Source organism: Podarcis melisellensis (assembly GCF_964234715.1).
Source record: "Podarcis melisellensis genome assembly, chromosome: 18".
NCBI classification, from domain to species: Eukaryota; Metazoa; Chordata; class Lepidosauria; order Squamata; family Lacertidae; genus Podarcis; species Podarcis melisellensis.
In genome coordinates, this window is record NC_138536.1 from 6,844,122 (window position 1) to 6,863,520 (window position 19,399).

Genomic DNA, 19,399 nt, shown 5'->3' on the forward strand with positions numbered 1-19,399 from the left:
GCGATCTGAGGCTCCTCCATATTGTCTATCTATGCTCTTCCTCCTTCATACCTCTGTGGGTTCTGGGGGACCAGGCAGGAGGGGAGCTGTTCTCAGAAGGAGAGGGAGACCCCCTGGTTTCCTGACCAGCCTGCCTCATCTCTGCCTCCTGGTTCCCCTCCTCTGCTGCCTCCGATTCTGGACTGCTCTCTGCCACAGAATCTTCCTGCTCACTAAACCCTGTTGCGCCTCCAGCTTCTGACACCTCGAAGTCTTCTCTCTCTGACCACTCACCACCATCCCACTGCTACTCCCCTGGCTCTGAGCCTTCGTCCTTTGGGGGTTCCAACACCTGATGCCCCCCACTCCACTCCTCTGCTTCCAGTCAGTGCTCGACACCTCGCTCGATGGGGCTGCTCAGTTTTGTGCGGTTGCGGTGGACGGGGGGGTGGCAGCGGGACGGCTGCCGCAGACCATTTCTTAAATGCGCCAAAGCGACAACAACCCGGCGCTATCCAGTGCCTGTCCTTCGAGGCTGGCGAGAGGCGAAAACTGCAGCCTCATTGTGCCCTAATAGGCTGTAATGTTTGCAATTTAAATACGGTGTAATAGCAGCCAGACGCTCTGCGATGTTTATTGTACACAAGGCTCATCGCAACCGTGTTCGGCCTATTTATTACATCGCCTTTTAATGCCGGATTCCAAGAGACACCTGGGGACGCCGGAGACTTAATTTATTCCCGCCGTGCTGGGAGAGGGGAGGCTGACCGTCTCTCTCGGGGAGGGGGCTGCGCCAGGGGAGTTTGGGGGTCTCCATCGGTCCAATTGGCCTGCAACCCCCCCTCCGCTCCAACACACACAGCTGGCTTCTAGATTATTAACAACGACTTTGAGAACGGTGGCATTATTAGGATTCATCTTTGCTTAGAATCCTGCTGCGTGGCGGCGGCGGTTTTCCAAGCAACCAATAAAATCACTAATAAAAACAAAATAAATAGCTCGCTCGTTGCTTTTTTCCAGCCTGCTTCAGAATCAAAGCAGTTGAAATAGCACCAGCACCAAGAATGGTTTCAGCTAGAAGCCCAGATGAGCCCCTATCTGGCCCAGAAAAGCCTGACTCCTGTCATCTGTGCCCTGGCAACCTCTAGGTTAGATTAGGTAAAAGGTAAAGGGACCCCTGACCATTAGATCTAGTCGTGGCCGACTCTGGGGTTGTGGCGCTCATCTCGCTTTACTGGCCGAGGGAGCCAGCGTACAGCTTCCGGGTCATGTGGCCTGCAGGACTAAGCCGCTTCTGGAGAACCAGAGCAGCACACGGAAACGCCGTTTACCTTCCCGCCGGAGTGGTACCTATTTATCTACTTGCACTTTGACGTGCTTTCGAACTGCTAGGTTGGCAGGAGCAGGGACCGAGCAACGGGAGCTCACCCTGTCACAGGGATTCGAACCGCCGACCTTCTGATCGGCAAGTCCTAGGCTCTGTGGTTTAACCCACAGAGCCACCCGCGTCCCACCTAGGTTAGATTACTGCAGCACATAATACGTGGGGCTGCCTTTGAAGACATTCGGCGTCAGAGGCTCGCCACCCCTGCAATATAGAGCTAAGATGGTCTAATGCAGAACATAGGAGCCTGTGTCCCCCCCTGCAAATGATCCCTAAGTGTTCCGACAGTAGGTGGACACAGGGCCCCCACATTGGAGATAAAAGTTTCATATGCACAAAATGCTGTGTTTGAGTGCATTGTATTTACAATGCTGTGTAGTTAAGTTTGCATTCAACAAGAGGTTTCACTCTGGCAAATGCGGCAGGAAAGGTTTGATGTTTCCACTACAGTCTTGAGGTCAACTGATGACTTAGTCAGATAGTTGTTTATTTCCTTGACATCTGATGGGAGAGCGTTCTACAGGGTGGGCGCCATTACCGAGAAGGCCCTCTGCCTGGTTCCCTGTAACCTTACTCCTTGCAGGGAGGGAACCGCCAGAAGGCCCTTGGAGCTGGACCTCAGTGTCTGGGCAGAACGATGGGGGTGGAGACGCTCCTTCAGGTATACTGGGCCAAGGCTGTTTAAGGCTTTCAAGGTCAGCACCAATACTTTGAATTGACCTCAGAAACGTCATGGCGGCCACTCCCAGTCACCAGTCTGGCAGCCACATCCTCTGGATTAGTTGTAGTTTCCAGGTCACCTTCAAAGGTAGCCCCACGTAGAACGCATTGCAGTAGTCCAAGCGGGAGATAACCAGAGCATGCACCACTCTGGCGAGGCAGTCTGCAGGCACCTAGGGTCTCATTCTGCATACCAGATGGAGCTGGTAGACAGCTGCCCTGGACACAGAACTGACCTGCTCCTCCATGGACAGCTATGAGTCAAAAATGACTCCCAGGCTGCGCACCTGGTCCTTCAGGGGCACAGTGACCCCATTCAGGACCAGGGAGTCCTCCACACCTGCCCGCCCCCTGCCCCCCAAAACAGTCCTTCTGTCTTGTCAGGATTCAGCCTCAATCCGTTAGCCGCCATCCATCCTCCAACCGCCTCCAGGCACTCGCACTTCCGAAAACCAGCTGCTGGAAAACCACAGGAGGGCGAGAGTGTTGCTCCCTGCATCTAGCTGGCCGCTGTGAGAAGAGGAGGCTAGACCACACGGACCATTGGCTTGGTGCAGCAGGCTGCTCTCATGCACTTATGCTCAGCTCGGCACATGAGCAATGCTTCGGAGGCAGTGGCGAGGTGAACATTCCCATTCCCTAATGATTCGTGTTGCAAGTTGGACTGTTGGAAGGTATGTCTTTGAAGCCAGGGAGGGGGCAGGCTGGATCTGGTCTGATGGCACCTGCAACCGTCTGCGATGCCCAAATCAGTTTGCAAGAGCATCTGCAAATGCCTGCTCCAATCCATCCCACCGGCCCGTTTTTTAGCAACGCCCTTCCCTCCCAGCACTCTGACGGAAGGAGAGAAGGACTCTCCCTTGTCCTCCATTTATCTCCTTCTCCCATTGTTCTGCGAGTTGCTAATTGACAGCTGGGGGGGATAAAAATAAAAATAAAACCCCACAAGATATTTTCAGCTGGTGGTTCTTTTGTGTTTTTGGAACACAAAACGGTTCTCCCCTCCGGCTTACGTGTAACTCACGCCTGCTCTATTTATTCTGCTCTCCTTAAAAAAAACCCAACTATTGTAATTATTTAAATTTATCTCTTCAGGTTAATCTCCTCCAAAGCCTAGTCACAGATCTTCCTACAGACTTTGCAGCAGCAGAACTAATTGGCAATTTCGAGAGGCAGTGAGGAAGGCGAGGAGCTGAACGCCCCTGGGTTAAGCTGACATTCTTGCTTTTTATTTTATTCTGTTTTGCTTTTTACAAAAGGTGACTGCAGAGGAATAAGAACCAGTGTATTATAGGGGGGTTGCCACCTTTTGGGGAGAAAGGGTGAAGCCAGCCCGGTGTTCTCTTGCACCTATTATCTGCAGTCTTCTGCACAGGAGCTAGTTTTTAAAGCATAAAGGTAAAGGGACCCCTGACCATTAGGTCCAGTCGTGGCCGACTCTGGGGTTGCGGCACTCATCTCGCTTTATTGGCCGAGGGAGCTGGCGTACAGCTTCTGGGTCATGTGGCCAGCATGACCAAGCCGCTTCTGGGGAACCAGAACAGTGCATAGGGAGGGGAGAAACATCACCTTCTCCTTTCTGCACATCAAACTGCAGCCACAGTCTAAGCCCTAGACTTAAACCTTTCCCAGAGGTGATGTATGGAAGTGAGAGCTGGACCATAAAGAAGGCTGATCGCCAGAAAATGGATGCTTTTGAATTCTGGTGCTGGAGGAGACTCTTGAGAGTCCCATGGACTGCAAGAAGATCCAACCTCTCCATTCTGAAGGAAATCAGCCCTGAGTGCTCATTGGAAGGACAGATCCTGAAGCTGAGGCTCCAAGACTTTGGCCACCTCATGAGAAGAGAAGACTCCCCGGAAAAGACCCTGGTGCTGGGAAAGATGGAGGGCACAAGGAGAAGGGGACGACAGAGGATGAGATGGTGGGACAGTGTTCTCGAAGCTACCAGCATGAGTTTGACCAAACTGCGGGAGGCAGTGGAAGACAGGAGGGCCTGGCGTGCTCTGGTCCAGGGGGTCACAAAGAGGCAGACGCGACTAAACGACTCAACAACAACAACAAGACTTAAGCCTTGCTGCTTTCATTCTACAACTGCAGTGTGCAAGCCCACAAACCTTTCCTGGGTGCAGAATGCAGCAGCTCCCTCAGTTTTCAATCCTTACCTTTTTTATTCTTGTTTTGGGAAAGTGTCTAAGAGAGGGGGGGAGGTGGAGAAATGCCAGAGGTGGAAGAGATTGAACAAGTTGCCATGTTGAGCTTTTTGGGGGAACATGATTTTTTTTTAAAAAAAATTATTAGACAATTTCAGCATAACAAATCAGTTCAAATAATTAATCACATTATTTCCCTCCCCTCCCTCCTCCCCAACCAAGAACCCTCAGCTCCCCTCTCTGATTTTTTTGCACATACAGAGGTACCTCGGGTTACATACGCTTCAGGTTACATACGCTTCAGGTTACAGACTCTGCTAACCCAGAAATATTACCTCGGGTTAAGAACTTTGCTTCAGGGTGAGAACAGAAATCGTGCTCTTGTGGCAGCAGGAGGCCCCATTAGCTAAACTGGTGCTTCAGGTTAAGAACAGTTTCAGGTTAAGAACGGACCTCCGGAACGAATTAAGTACTTAACCCGAGGTACCACTGTATTGTTCTCTACATGTTATAAAATTATATCTATCCTTGCCTTATCTATCATGTGTTCAACTAATAAATCTGTGTATGTTTATTCAAAACCTGCCAAGGAGTCCAGATCATTTTGTTGTCTTTTTAGGTAAATTGTAAAAAGTATCATGTAAAAAAAATAAGAATAATCATTAAAAAAATTCACAAAATTTTACAATTTTTTACGAATTTTAAAAATGATTATTCTTATTTTTTTACATGATATAGACCCCCTTGCCATACATCAGGGTTTTCCTGAATGCTTTGATGAAAACCGCTCCTCCAATTCCCGGACGTACGACAGCCCTACTTCACAAAGCACTTATGTCTATAGTATATATTTATGCACGCCGGCTCCCTCGGCTAATAAAGCGAGATGAGCTCCGCAACCCCAGAGTCGGCCACGACTGGACCTAATGGTCAGGGGTCCCTTTACCTTTGCCTTTAAGCTGCCCAGAGTGACTGGGGCACCCCAGTAAGATGTGTGGTGTGTAAATAGTAGCACTATCATTATGGAATGGGGCGTCCCTCTTTTCATGGAGAAATGTTGGAAGGTGTGAACTGACACAACTTTGAGAAGACATCTGAAAGCAGCTCTCTGTACAGGGAAGCTTTTTACTGTTTGAGGTCTTACTGTATTTTAATTCGCTGGAAGCCGTCTGGAGTGGCTTGCGTAACCCAGTCAGATGGGGGGGGCATATAAATAACAAATCATCATCACACAATTCAAAGTGTTGGTGCTGACCTTTAAAGCCCTAAACAGTCTCAGTCCAGTATATCTGAAGGAGTGTCTCCACCTCCATCGTTCTGCCTGGACACTGAGGTCCAGCTCCAAGGGGCTTCTGGCGGTTCCCTCATTGCGAGAAGTGAGGTTACAGGGAACCAGGCAGAGGGCCTTCTCGGTGGTGGCGCCTGCCTTGTGGAACGCCCTCCCGCCAGATCTCAAAGAGAAGAACAACTACCAGACTTTTAGAAGACATCTGAAGGCAGCCCTCTTTAGGGAAGCTTTTAATGTTTGATGCATTACTGTACAGTGGTACCTCTGGATGCGAACTGGATCCGTTCCAGAGCCCCGTTCGCATCCTGAAGCGAACGTAAGACGCAACTGTGCGTCTGCGCATGCGAGGTTTGTGTTTCACCGCTTCTGTGAATGTGAGTGACGTCATTTTGAGCGTCTGCACATGCGCGAGCAGCGCAACCTGGAAGTAACGCGTTCCGTTACTTCCGGGTCACCGCGGAGCGCAACCTGAAAATGCTTAACCTGAAGTGTATTCATCCCAAGGTATGACTGTATTTTAATATTTTGTTGGAAGCTGCCCAGAGTGGCTGGGGAGACCTGGCGAGATGGGTGGGTTATAAATAATAAATTATTATTATTATTATATTATTATTATTATCATCACCACCACCACTGCTGATGTACAGGGAAAGCGTCAAATGGGCAAGAACCTCAGAGCCCCTTGTCTTCCCACAAATGCCTGCTACTTCTCTCATTGAGAGCCTGGTCTGAATTTGGGGGAACAGGGCAATGTGTTATGGCAGAGACCCTCCTCTCTTTTCAGGAAGATGAGAGTGGAGGCTAGCATTTGCTTAACATCAATCTACAAATGGCTGACAGTGAATCTGCTCCCCTGAGGAATAGCCCCACTGATCCTCTGCGACCAACTCCAGTCAGGCTGGCAGACTGCAGTCCTGAACACCCTCCAGAAACTGGGTTTTGCCCCTCAAGCCCTTCTAAGTCTGGGCTTGGGCCAGTGGTGTAGCGTGGGTTGTCAGCACCCGGGGCAAGGCAAGTAATTTGCGCCCCCTAACCCATGGATTTTACCTCTGCCAGGTAGGGGCAGAGAGCTGCGAGTGCGAGCGCCCTCCCCAGATGTTGCGCCCGGTGTGGCCGGGCCCCCCTGCACCCCCCACGCTACGCCACTGGCTTGGGCCAGGCAAAAGCCACGGTCAGGCAAAGAATATTAGATACCGAGAGACAACAGGACTGCGCAAGGTGCCCCGACTATAAAACTGGAGAAATTGAGAGAGATATAGCCGCACCGGCAGCATATCTCTTCTTTCTCGTATCTAGAAATGCAAGAAGGGACTTTACACTCGCCAGAAGCGCAGCTCTTCTCTCGCCGGTCCTGGATGGAGCCGTTAGAAAAGTCCCCTATGCCCAGAGACTTTGCACCTGTCCATTGGGAGAGATAGGAAGCCCAGAACCCTTGTTCTTTAAACTACGAAGAGGCACGTAGTAAGTTCATTGATCCCCTACTGGTGAGGTTCGCCGACCTCCCGCAAAAGCTAAATTTGACCTTTTGCTGTTAGGCAAAGATCAGAAGAAGACCTGGATGGTTGCCAGATTCTGTGAAAAGATCTGTAGGCACAGACCATCGCCCAACTCAAAACAAAAAAAAATCCTTCCAGTAGCACCTTAAAGACCAACTAAGTTAGTTCTTTCGTGTGCATGCACACTTCTTCAGATACACTGAAACAGTAGTTACCAGACCCTTCTATATAGTGAGAAGGTGGGGAGGGGTATTACTCAGAAGGGTGGTGGGAATGGGTGATTGGCAGATAGCTGTGATGAGCCTGTTGACGACTCTTAACGACTGCAATAGGTCTTACAGGAACAAGCAAGGGGTGAGAAGGTGAAAAATGGCTTTGTCATGTATAATGAGATAAGAATCCAATGTCTTTGTTCAGACCAGGTCTCTCCAACTAACTAAGAACTAACTTAGTGGGTCTTTAAGGTGCTACTGGAAGGATTTTGTTTTGTTTTGACTATGGCAGACCAACACGGCTACCTATCTGTAACTGCAACTCAAAACAGTCCGGCATGAATCCCCAAACTCGGTTCCATGGGTGACTCTGAGTCAACTCCCTGGGAAAGCAACAACAACAACAAAACAGGGTGATGTGTTATGGCAGAGACGCTCCCCTCTTTTCAGGAAGAGGCGCCTGGCCTGGCTCCGGGTTTTGTATCCTCCTTGCCCAGGGAAACTCGTTCCCGAGCTGCCCACCCACCTGCAGAGGCCGGCTGCGACACAGAAAAGAACGAGGCGAGGGCAGCTTGGCACTGACACGGTCAATTTCCTTCCCATTAGATTCAATCAGCTTTATTGGCACCACGCACACAGCAGAGCTATGCCAAGGCGAGGCGGAGGCGAGATCCAACACCAGGCCTCGCTTCTGCGACAGCCATATTCTGGGCCACCCCGTGTCTCTTCCCGCACTAGCTGTCAGACAGCTCTCCAAAAATAATGGCGGCAATCTGTTTCCTCCCAGAGACCCACAACGAAGCCTGTTGCAAACAATTCCTACTGCTCATTTCCTATTGAATCTCAGGAGGGCTCAGTTGCTTCTGTTAACGGAGAAATCTGAGGGCTCCCTTGGACAAAAAACAAGGACACCAGCCCGGAATACCAGAGCAAAACAGCAGCCAGTAGGCTTGGTCTTTATTGAAGACTGTCGTGACAGGACTCCCACCTGCCACAAGGTGGAACAAGATGGAAGCCCCGAACAAAAGAGTCCCGAACAAAATTTACGGCATGTCATGCCTTAAGAGAGAATATTATGAAAATGATATACAGGTGGTACATGACCCCAGTCAAGCTTGCAAAAATCTACCATGTGCCCGATAATAAATGCTGGAAATGTAAAGAAAATGAAGGTACATTCTTTCACCTTTGGTGGACGTGCCCAAGGATTGAGGCTTTCTGGGAGATGATCTATAATGAAATGAAAAAGGTATTTAAATATACCTTCCTGAAGAAACCAGAGGCCTTTCTCCTGGGCATGGTCGGCCAATTGGTGCCAAAGAAGGATAGAACTTTCTTTATGTATGCTACAACAGCAGCAAGAATACTCATCGCAAAGTATTGGAAGACACAAGATTTACCCACCCGGGAATCATAGAATCATAGAATCATAGAATAGAATCATAGAATCATAGAGTTGGAAGAGACCACAAGGGCCATCGAGTCCAACCCCCTGCCAAGCAGGAAACACCATCAGAGCACTCCTGACATATGGTTGTCAAGCCTCTGCTTCAAGACCTCCAAAGAAGGAGACTCCACCACACTCCTTGGCAGCAAATTCCACTGCCAAACAGCTCTTACTGTCAGGAAGTTCTTCCTAATGTTTAGGTGGAATCTTCTTTCTTGTAGTTTGGATCCATTGCTCCGTGTCCGCTTCTCTGGAGCAGCAGAAAACAACCTTTCTCCCTCCTCTATGGGACATCCTTTTATATATTGGAACATGGCTATCATATCACCCCTTAACCTCCTCTTCTCCAGGCTAAACATGCCCAGCTCCCTTAGCCGTTCCTCATAAGGCATCGTTTCCAGGCCTTTGACCATTTTGGTTGCCCTCCTCTGAACACGTTCCAGTTTGTCAGTGTCCTTCTTGAACTGTGGTGCCCAGAACTGGACACAGTACTCCAGGTGAGGTCTGACCAGAGCAGAATACAGTGGCACTATTACTTCCCTTGATCTAGATGCTATACTCCTAGTGATGCAGCCCAGAATTGCATTGGCTTTTTTAGCTGCCGCGTCACACTGTTGGCTCATGTCAAGTTTGTGGTCAACCAAGACTCCTAGATCCTTTTCACATGTACTGCTGTCAAGCCAGGTGTCACCCATCTTGTATTTGTACCTGTCATTTTTTTTGCCCAAGTGCAATACTTTACATTTCTCCCTGTTAAAATTCATCTTGTTTGTTTTGGCCCAGTTCTCTAATCTGTCAAGGTTGTTTTGAAGTGTGATCCTGTCCTCTGGGAAGAATGGCAGATGAAGGTGATGGACTATATGGAACTGGCGGAAATGACTGGCAGAATCCGAGACCAGGGAGAAGAGTCGGTAGAAGAAGATTGGAAGAAATTTAAAGACTATCTACCGAACAAAAGAACCCCCAAACTTTTATTAGCTGCTAATCCCTATGGGACGCGGGTGGCGCTGTGGGTTAAACCACAGAGCCTAGGGCTTCCCGATCAGAAGGTCGGTGGTTTGAATCCCCGTGACGGGGTGAGCGCCTGTTGCTCGGTCCCAGGGTCGCTGGGGAAACCAATCCGGATGGGCGGGGTATAAATAAATTATCATTATCATTATTGTTATCATTAGCATTAGCATTACTATCAAGTTATATTATGTTATATCATCATCATCATCATCGGTCTTTCTCCTTGGGCCTGCCCCCACCTGGTAGGCTCCGCCCCACTCAGCTCCAGGCCCCACCCTTAACCCCGATGACTCCGCCCACAACGCCACACTCAGGTGCCAACTGGCGTCTTCTCCTCTGGAGCAAATTAAGCACTGCGCTCATGAGCTCTGAAACCGAGCCGAGGAGAGGAGTGGGGCTGGAATCTCCCTGCCCCACAAACCTCGTCCTCTAGGGTTCAAGTACCTGTCCTTTTGGAACCGCTAACCTGGTCAGGAAGGCTGCGGCCTCTCTGGGCAGAAGAAGACAGGACGCATGATGAGTCATCCATGTTCAGGTCCGTGTGTCATCCTGTTATCTATGAGTGCTTTTAGAGAAAGACAGAAAAGTGGAGAGGCATCCCGTAGGCGTTAATTTTGACCCCCTCCCCAGGGCCTGGCTCCCTTCCAGAGCCAGTAATTGTTTCCTGCTTGCTGTTTCAATTAGATTGCAGGTTAAAAAACAACAACAGAGGTCCAGGAACAGGGAGGACGGATTGCTGGGTAGGAGGAAGAAGGCTGCCTTTGGTCAGATAAGTGAGTCTTCCATCCAGACAAGCCGTCGTCACATACAGTGGTACCTCAGGTTACAGACACTTCAGGTTACAGACGCTTCAGGTTACAGACTCCGCTAACCCAGAAATAGTACCTCGGGTTAAGAACTTTGCTTCAGGATGAGAACAGAAATCGTGCTCTGGCGGCGTGGCAGCAGCGGGAGGCCCCATTAGCTAAAGTGGTGCTTCAGGTTAAGAACAGTTACATGTTAAGAACAGACCTCCAGAACGAATTAAGTTATTAACCCGAGGTACCACTGTACTCGGGACGCGGGGTTAAACCACAGAGCCGAGGACTTGCCGATCAGAAGGTCGGCGGTTCGAATCCCCGCGATGGGGTGAGCTCCTGTTGCTCGGTCTCTGCTCCTGCCAACCTAGCAGTTCAAAAGCACATCAAAGTGCAAGTAGATAAGTAGATAAATAGGTATCGCTCCGGCGGAAAAGTAAACGGCGTTTCCATGTGCTGCTCTGGTTCGCCTTGTAGGTAGTGGCACTTGCCCTGTGGAACGCCCTCCCATCAGATGTCAAAGAGAACAGCAACTACAGTGGTACCTCAGGTTACAGATGCTTCAGGTTACAGACTCAGCTAACCCAGAAATAGTACTTTGGGTTAAGAACTTTGCTTCAGGATGAGAACAGAAATTGCGCAGCGGCGGAAGCAGGAGGCCCCATTAGCTAAAGTGGTGCTTCAGGTTAAGAACAGTTTCAGGTTAAGAACGGACCTCCGGAACGAATTAAGTACTTAACCCGAGGTACCACTGGATAGGGGAAATAAATCCCTGTATAGGGGAGCTTTTTAATGTGTAATGTTTTGTTATGTTTTTATATGCAGTGGAAGCAGCCCAGAGTGGCTGGGGCAGCCCAGTCAGAGGGGTGGGGTACAATTATTATTATTATTATTATTATTATTATTATTATTATTATTATTTCTCATTTTCCCAGCCTTGCCCACATTTCTGCACCAACTATGTGAAGCCTTTACGAAAATTCACAAGCAGCTAAATACAGTGGTACCTTGGTTTAAGAACAGTTTAGTTTATGAACCACTTGGATTAAGAACACTGCAAACCCGGAAGCAGGTGTTTTGGTTTGTGAACTTTGCCTTGGAATAAGAACATGTTCCGCTTCCTGTTGAGTATAAATTGAGTACCCCGTTGCTATGGGAAAGCATGCCTTGGTTTAAGAACGCTTTGGTTTAAGAACGGACTTCCGGAACGGATTAAGTTCGTAAACCAAGGTGCCACTGCATAGGCGAGTCATTTTTACGAAAATGCACATTATAGCAAAGTAAACTTCCCTCCTCAAATATAATGCATTTTTTGTGTGTCGTTTTCACGGAGACGTGCATTCCTTTGCCCCGTATTTAGAATTTTGCACATGTTGCTTGCCCGGGGAGCCGCGTTGCAAAATTTGGAGAAGTGCGAATTTCAAAGGAAGGCCTTGCGCTCCCCCTCGCCCCTTGTTCCAGAAAGTGCAAATTAAATGCCAACTGAATTTGATCCCCCCCCCCCGCCATCTCTGTCGCTTCCAGCCTTACGTGGCAGGCGATGCTCAGCTCTTCCCAGCATAGTTTATTGTTGCACATTGTGTCTAAATTTATTGCTGTGCATTGTTTTAATTGTCTGTTTTAACCATATTTGCACATCAGTTTCTAATGCTGTGAGTGTCCTCTATTTCAGAGGCTTCTATTCTGCAGCCTCTTATAGTTGTTTTAACTGCGAGTCTTTTAGTTCTTACGCTCTTACAGTTGTTTTAACTGCATGTTTTTATTTTTTATCTGTTTTAATGATCAGTTTTTATCCATCCATTATCCGTGTTTAATCTTGTATTTTATTCAGATAATCTTGTATTTTATTCTTGTATTTAATCTTGTATTTTATTCTTATGCTTGTTTCTTTGTCCTTATTTGCTCCAACATTTATCAGTTAAAAAAACCCCAAACCCTTTACCGTATTTTTTGCTCTATAAGAATCACTTTTTCCCTCCTAAAAAGTAAGGGGAAATGTGTGTGCGTCTTATGGAGCGAATGCAGGCTGCACAGCTATGCCAGAAGCCAGAACAGCAAGAGGGATTTCTGCTTTCACTGTGCAGCGATCCCTCTTGCTGTTCTGGCTTCTGAGATTCAGAATATTTTTTTTCTTGTTTTCCTCCTCTAAAAACTAGGTGCGTCTTGTGGTCTGGTGCGTCTTATAGAGCGAAAAATACAGGTATGTTTGTTTGTTTTTTATCCTGGTCTGTGACTGTAATAAAGTTTATTCAAATGTTACGGAAATTACGGGGCGGGGGGCACATATTTAAAGTTAACTATTACAAATATTATGCCTGAATGTATCCTTTCAACTTGACAGCTCAGGGAAGCTACCTAGCTTTAAAAAATAATATAAAATCATCTCCTTTCCTAGTTCCCTCCATTCCAAAGCTATTTTCCCCTTGAAAAAGGACTCCAGGAAGTTCCCAGAGGTGACAATTTCTGGGCTCATTGTTAGCCAAAGGAAGCCAAATCTCATCCCCTGACTCGCCTCAGGCTCCAGACATGCAAAGGAACTTCTGTTGTACTTTTGGGTGGTGGGTACTTAAGACATATTTGTCTATGCTAATCTTATACCTGGAAAAGACCCTGATGCTGGGAAAGATGGAGGGCGCAAGGAGAAGGGGACGACAGAGGATGAGATGGTTGGACAGTGTTCTTGAAGCTACAAACATGAGTCTGACCAAACTGCGGGAGGCAGTAAAAGGTAAAGGTACCCCTGCCCATACGGGCCAGTTGTGTCCGACTCTAGGGTTGTGCGCCCATCTCACTTAAGAGGCCGGGGGCCAGTGCTGTCTGCAGACACTTCCGGGTCACGTGGCCAGCGTGACAAGCTGCATCTGGCGAGCCAGCGCAGCACACGGAAATGCCGTTTACCTTCCTGCTAGTAAGCGGTCCCTATTTATCTACTTGCACCCGAGGGTGCTTTCGAACTGCTAGGTTGGCAGGCGCTGGGACCGAACAACTGGAGCGCACCCCGTCGCGGGGATTCGAACTGCCGACCTAACGATCGGCAAATCCTAGGCACTGAGGTTTTACCCACAGGGCCACCCGCATCCCAGTAGAAGACAGGAGTGCCTGGCGTGCTCTGGTCCAGGGGGTCACGAAGAGTCGGACATGACTAAACGACTAAAGAACAACAATCTTATACCTGAGTCTTGCCCCGCCATGTCTGCTTATGCTAATCTTGTACCAAGGACTTGTCTGGACATGTTTGCCAAGGTTAACCCCTCCCCTTCGAACTGTATTCTGGGATGTGGTGGGAAAGTTTGAAAAGTCTTTGTCACCCCATCTTCGGGGTTCAAAACTTGCTCTTTGAGATCCAAGTAATGGACTATATGGAAATGGCAGAAATGACTGGCAGAATACGAGATCAAGGAGAAGAGCAGGTGGAAGAAGATTGGAAGAAGTTTAAAAACTATCTACAAAAACATTGTAAAATTTTCGAATGTTGAGGACATTGAAATGAAACGAAGGGGTTCTAGTGAATAAGATAAATAAGAGTATGAAAGAAGGTATAGATATTGGATGAAAATTGGAATAATACAACATGTGAAGGAACTTTTAAAGGATAAAATTAAATATGAATGAACTTGCTAAATTAATTTTAAAGTGGAATACAAGAAAGGAGGGCGGGTGGAAGTCAAGAAAATAAGGTTATGAAGGATATGAATTTGAAAAGAGCTCTTTCCCCCTTTTTATGTTAAATTTTTTTAGGTTTGTAATATTTTTCTTTTTTCCTGCTTTTTGGCGGAGTTTTGATTTTTCTTTTCTGTTGTTTGAATGTTGGTGTTTGTTGGGGTTTTGATGTCTATTGTTCTATTGTAATCTTTTATTTTTCTTTTGAAAAAACTTAATAAAATATTAAATTTTCTTTAAAAAAAACTTGCTCTTTGAACCTATTGCGCAATAAACTTTGGTCTACAGCTATTTGCTCCGGTTGGCTGGACTCCTTCCTTTATTCTGCAGGGACCTGCCCGACGAGCTGGGTGACTGAGCAGCCTCACACCTAGATTTTCCCCTAAGACATTCAACACACAGCCTTTCAGAAAAGGGAAAAGGATGGACAGAGAGCAGAGAGCCGTTGTAAACAAAGGTTTATTGGAAGGGAGATCGTCTTTGTTTCTCCAGAGTGATACAGAGGAGTTTGTACTGCGGTTGCATGCACGAGCTGCACATAGTTAAAAGATGAAAAATCACCGGGGTGGGGGGCAAAGGTCACGAGAGAACTTGCGTCAGACTAGCCCCCTTGTTACGCACATGCTACCCACGCCCTATTTACAGTGTGCTTCTCTTTCTTTCTCGGGGGGGGGGGGGAGTCTTTGCCCCATGGAGTGGGTGGGATCCAACCGTTCTGCAGTTCCCCTAACACAGCGGAGTCCCCCCACCGATCTCTCCTCTCCAAACCTAATGGCAGACCCCTTCTGCTACCCCAACAGCCTCTCCAAATCTACAGCTTCAGGAGCCCCCCAACCCTCGGAGCAGGAATAACATGGAATCAGGAATGCACCCCAAACCTTGACGTAGTAAAAGAGGGAGCACAAGATTCTCCCTGCACCCCCAGGGCAGGATCAGACCGAAGTTGTCTGGCTAGACAGAACATTTCCTGCAGTGTGTCTGGGAGACCCATAAGGGGCACACAATCCACACATCCTGGCTGTGGGTTCTGTCCCCAGGACAGGGGCATTCGGTGCCCCACGGGACTGGTGCTGGGGAGACCTGCCGTACGGGAGCCAGCGCTAAGGGCCAGTGCAAAACACTCAACTCTGTGTTTGCCCCCATCCTTCTGAGTTCTGCAAGGAGAAACACTGGGACTCGGGGAAAGGTTGGCAGCTGATATGCAGGGGGCAAGTGGTGGATGGGCCAAGGATTTGCCTCCCCCAGGACAGCCTCCCCTTCTTCGAAGATACACTGCCTCCGAATGTGGAGGTCGCAAAAAGCAAGTTCGAAATGTTTGGCCAAGGACTCCCATCGCAGAGATTTCAGAATGGGCTCGACTCAGTGGCCACACCGACAGGCCGCCTGCCCTGCGATATCAGGATTCCAGCACGGATTTTAAGCTGCTTTCCAACTGGACAAATAGCCTCGGGCAGCCCTCCAAGTTATGGAGAGTTCAGTTTGTTGGTGCTGCACTGACTCCTACAGACTTTCGCAGTTCGCAGGAGCGGAACCGCTTCAAAGCCAGTTCACGCAAGCGCGCCTTGTCAACCAAAATTCAATAACAAAACCACGTCTCTGTTTTGAAAAGTCAAAGTGCTTCTTGCCATTGATGCCTCCGTTACAACAACCTTGTAATGTAGGCCAGAATCGTTATTCCCTGTATCACACACGGGAGCGGGGGCCAGGACCAGGAGGTACCTCCCCCAGTGGGAACGACTTTGTGCTAACTCTGCCTTGGGTTCCTTCTGTGAGATTAGGAAGAAACCTTCGCCTTTCTTCCTTCGGAAATTTTGAGGGCTGTTTCAGGCAGGTCGTTTCCTCCCTCTGCAGGTGTCTGCAAACGACAGACAAACCCATCAAGGTATTGCTTGTCCTCCCGCGAGCCAAAAACCCGCACCTGTTGAATTTCCGTCTGCAAGTCCTGAAGTGCCATTTGAAAATGGCAAAGCAAGGAAATCTACAATGATGCTCACAACTCTTTCTCTCCAATACTTTTTCCTCCCCACATTTCCTTTAGCTACTTGCAAAGGCACTGAACTGGGGGGGTTGCAGCAAATGCGGGGTGTGGGGCAGAAATCCACGAGGGGCAGCCTTCCCTGTTGAACTTCTACCTGCTAACCAGCTAAAAGAGCCCTTGTTTGCAGCAGAAGGGAGGGAGGTGACTTCGAAAATGGTGTGGGAGCGAAGGAAGGAAGGAACTAGCATTGGAATGGAGCCTCCTTGCCACCCCCAACTTGGGGATCGCATCCATTGTTAGTCATATTCAGAGCTGACCCACTGAAACGAAGGGATAACGGAGGCCCATAAATTCTAGTGGGTCTACGCTGAGTAAGAAACTAAGCTGCTCGTTTAGGTCCCATCTGCACCAGGCGTTTCAATCACTCTGCTTTCCCCAAGGTTTCCTGGGACCTGTAGTTTGTTAAGGGTGCTGGGAACTCTAAACTACAGGTCCCAGTTTTGTTGCCACAAGCAGTCACACCCTGACTTGCGTTGGGGGGAGAAAACTGGGAAGGGAAGACTGGAAGTGTGTGTGAACTGGGGGAGAGGAGTTAGGAGAAAGAGAAGCTCTCTTGTCAAAGCTTTGTTCTTTGAGACCCCCTCCTACAATTGTGCCCCCTGTAAGGTTCGGAGGAGACATGGGGTGTCAAGCTTGGGGGTACCAGTGAGTTCATAAGGCCATGATTCCCCCCGCCCCCAACATATCCTGCAAGTGTCCCGGAAAAAGCGAGACATCCCGTTTTTTTCTTGTGAGTGCGGCCATTTTTTTAGTGCCATGATCTCCTAAAAGGGTGTGTTTTCTGGAGCTGCGATCTCGCATGGTGCCCCCAAACATATGTTTTTAGGCCCTGAGCCCAAAAAATGCTTTTGGGGGGCTGGGGGGAATCACGGTGCGAAATCGCACGAGATCATGGCATCCCCAAAAGGCCGCTATTCTCATGATAAAAAGCGAGAAGACGGGTATCCTGGATTTTGCCTTGTTGGAGGATATGCAACGATGCCCCAAAAGATGCTGAACTTTCAAGATGTTGTGAGGGAGGGAAACGAAACGCCGTCACCACGAAAATTCTGAAGCATCCGTGTTTTTATAGTACTCCCTGCTTTCCTCCTGCTGCCACGCAACAAAGCTTGGAAACTCAATTTCTGGGTGGGGAAAATGGCTGCCAGCCTGAAAATGGAGAGGCCATGCTGTTTCTGTGGTGGTCTATTGTTGATAGCCTTCTTGATGTATGGAAGTGAGAGCTGGACCATAAAGAAGGCTGATCACCGAAGAATGGATGCTTTTGGATTCTGGTGCTGGAGGAGACTCTTGAGAGTCCCATGGACTGCAAGAAGATCAAACCTCTCCATTCTGAAGGAAATCAGCCCTGAGTGCTCACTGGAAGGACAGATCCTGAAGCTGAGGCTCCAAGACTTTGGCCACCTCATGAGAAGAGAAGACTCCCTGGAAAAGACCCTGATGTTGGGAAAGATGGAGGGCACAAGGAGAAGGGGACAACAGAGGACGAGATGGTGGGACAGTGTTCTTGAAGGTGCCAACATGAGTTTGACCAAACTGCGGGAGGCAGTGGAAGACAGGAGGGCCTGGCGTGCTCTGGTCCAGGGGGTCACGAAGAGTCGGACACCACTAAACAACAACATTGTTGATAACAAAGATGGCGGCCTGGGGTCCAGGGTAGACATCGTTGGTGTCCTTCGTTGGAGCATCTGCCTAAGGATTCCTGTTTGTGGTGGAGTGGTCAACCTTCTTAAGCTGTCCCAGCAAAAAAATAAATTGTGTAGCTGCTTTGCCTGCATGTGGAATGGTAGCAGTGGACGGCGAATTTGAAAGGAGCCCTGCGGGGTCGCAGAAAGCAACCTATCCCCCTTTTTGCTTGTCCACAACCTCAAGCGTCCAGAGGTCTCTGGACACACAGACGCTCCAGCCAGCTGCCGTAGTTCATTGGGAGAAAACGTTGAGCTATCAGCCAGATAAAAAAACAAAATATGTTTCAAGAGGGGCAACAAACCAAGCTTTGGACCGGGAAAAAAAGAAGAAGCTCTGTTTGTAATGTTAATAATACCCTTGGATGTCCACAGATGCAGTTGAGACATTTCAGCCTAAGAGCTTGAAATACGACAATCAGCAAAACTGTTCGGCTGGCTGGTCTTGGGTTCGAATCTCAGACACGTTCTGCATTTGCTCGAAGGGGAAAAGGCTGGCTGGGTTTTCCTGGGAGGGGCCATCACACTGGCTCGGCAGGCGGGCAGGCATGTTTCCTGGTCCCTCTGCCTGGGACTGTGGGAGATGCTGTTGCCAATCCAAGGATGGAAAATGGGTTCTGTCTTTGCCAAATCAGGGCATCAATTGCAAACAGCGAGTTCCTTCTTTAGGATCTCTGGCATGTCTGTGTCTGGGGTTTTTTAAGAGTGGGGGGAGGAATGGGAAAAGAAAAGGATGCTCAGCTGACATCCCTACCCCAGAGTTGCAACCCAACAGCCTAAATTTTGCAGTCAAGAAGACAGCTCTGCATAGCCATTTCTTTGGAGTCCCATGGATTGGCAAACTAAGGCCTGGGGGCCGGATCTGGCCCAATCGCCTTCTAAATCCGGCTTGCAGATGATCCGAGAATCAGTGTGTTTTTACATGAGTAGAATGTGTCCTTTTATTTAAAAAGCACCTCTGGGTTATTTGTGGGGCCTGCCTGGTGTTTTTACATGAGTAGAATGTGTGCTTTTATTTAAAATGCCTCTATGGGTTATTTGTGGGGCAAAGGAATTCGTTCTCCTCCCCACTTCAGGATATAGTCCGGCCCCCCACAAGGTCTGAGGGACAGTGGACCGGCCCCCTGCTGAAAACGTTTGCTGACCCCTTGGACCCTAGACTGGGGATTTCCCCAATTGCTCCCAGGCATACCCCAAGAAATAAATTAACTAGCAGATCTTGTGGCTTAAAAACGACCCAACCCGAGAGGCGGCCACCCTCTCTGTCTCTGCGCAACTCCCCACCTCCTTTCAAACAGCTTTCACACGACCTGTGCGCACCCATCTCGATACACACACGCCTGCGTTGGATTATTCCATGGCTCCCGATGCTAAAAAGGCTTAGCAGAGTTGTGTGCCCTCAAAAGGAATGTCGCTCTGGATGAGCCCCTTTCCCGACTTCCCTTCTGCCCCGACAACAGCTGCGCCCACGTTTAAGGACTGACGCAGATTCACAGGAGAAAGGTGAGCGCTTATTTTGGGGAAACCGC

At 48.7% G+C, this 19,399-nt stretch overlaps 2 long non-coding RNA genes across 3 annotated transcripts in view; one reads left to right on the forward strand and one right to left on the reverse strand.

Annotated features, from left to right (window-relative positions):
- Window positions 1–19,399, forward strand: part of LOC309361041 — a 559,475-nt gene that overhangs the window by 17,196 nt on the left and 522,880 nt on the right. The window lies entirely within an intron of this gene.
- On the reverse strand, window positions 12,764–14,447 carry LOC309361023. Of its 2 annotated transcripts, none has more exons than XR_014164304.1 (3): window positions 14,395–14,447; window positions 13,660–13,815; window positions 12,764–13,085 (listed from the first exon to the last, which is right to left on the reverse strand). It is a non-coding gene; the product is annotated as an uncharacterized lncRNA (long non-coding RNA). The 2 variants fall into 2 exon arrangements; XR_014164305.1 differs by having other exon boundaries at window positions 13,660–13,800; window positions 14,395–14,442.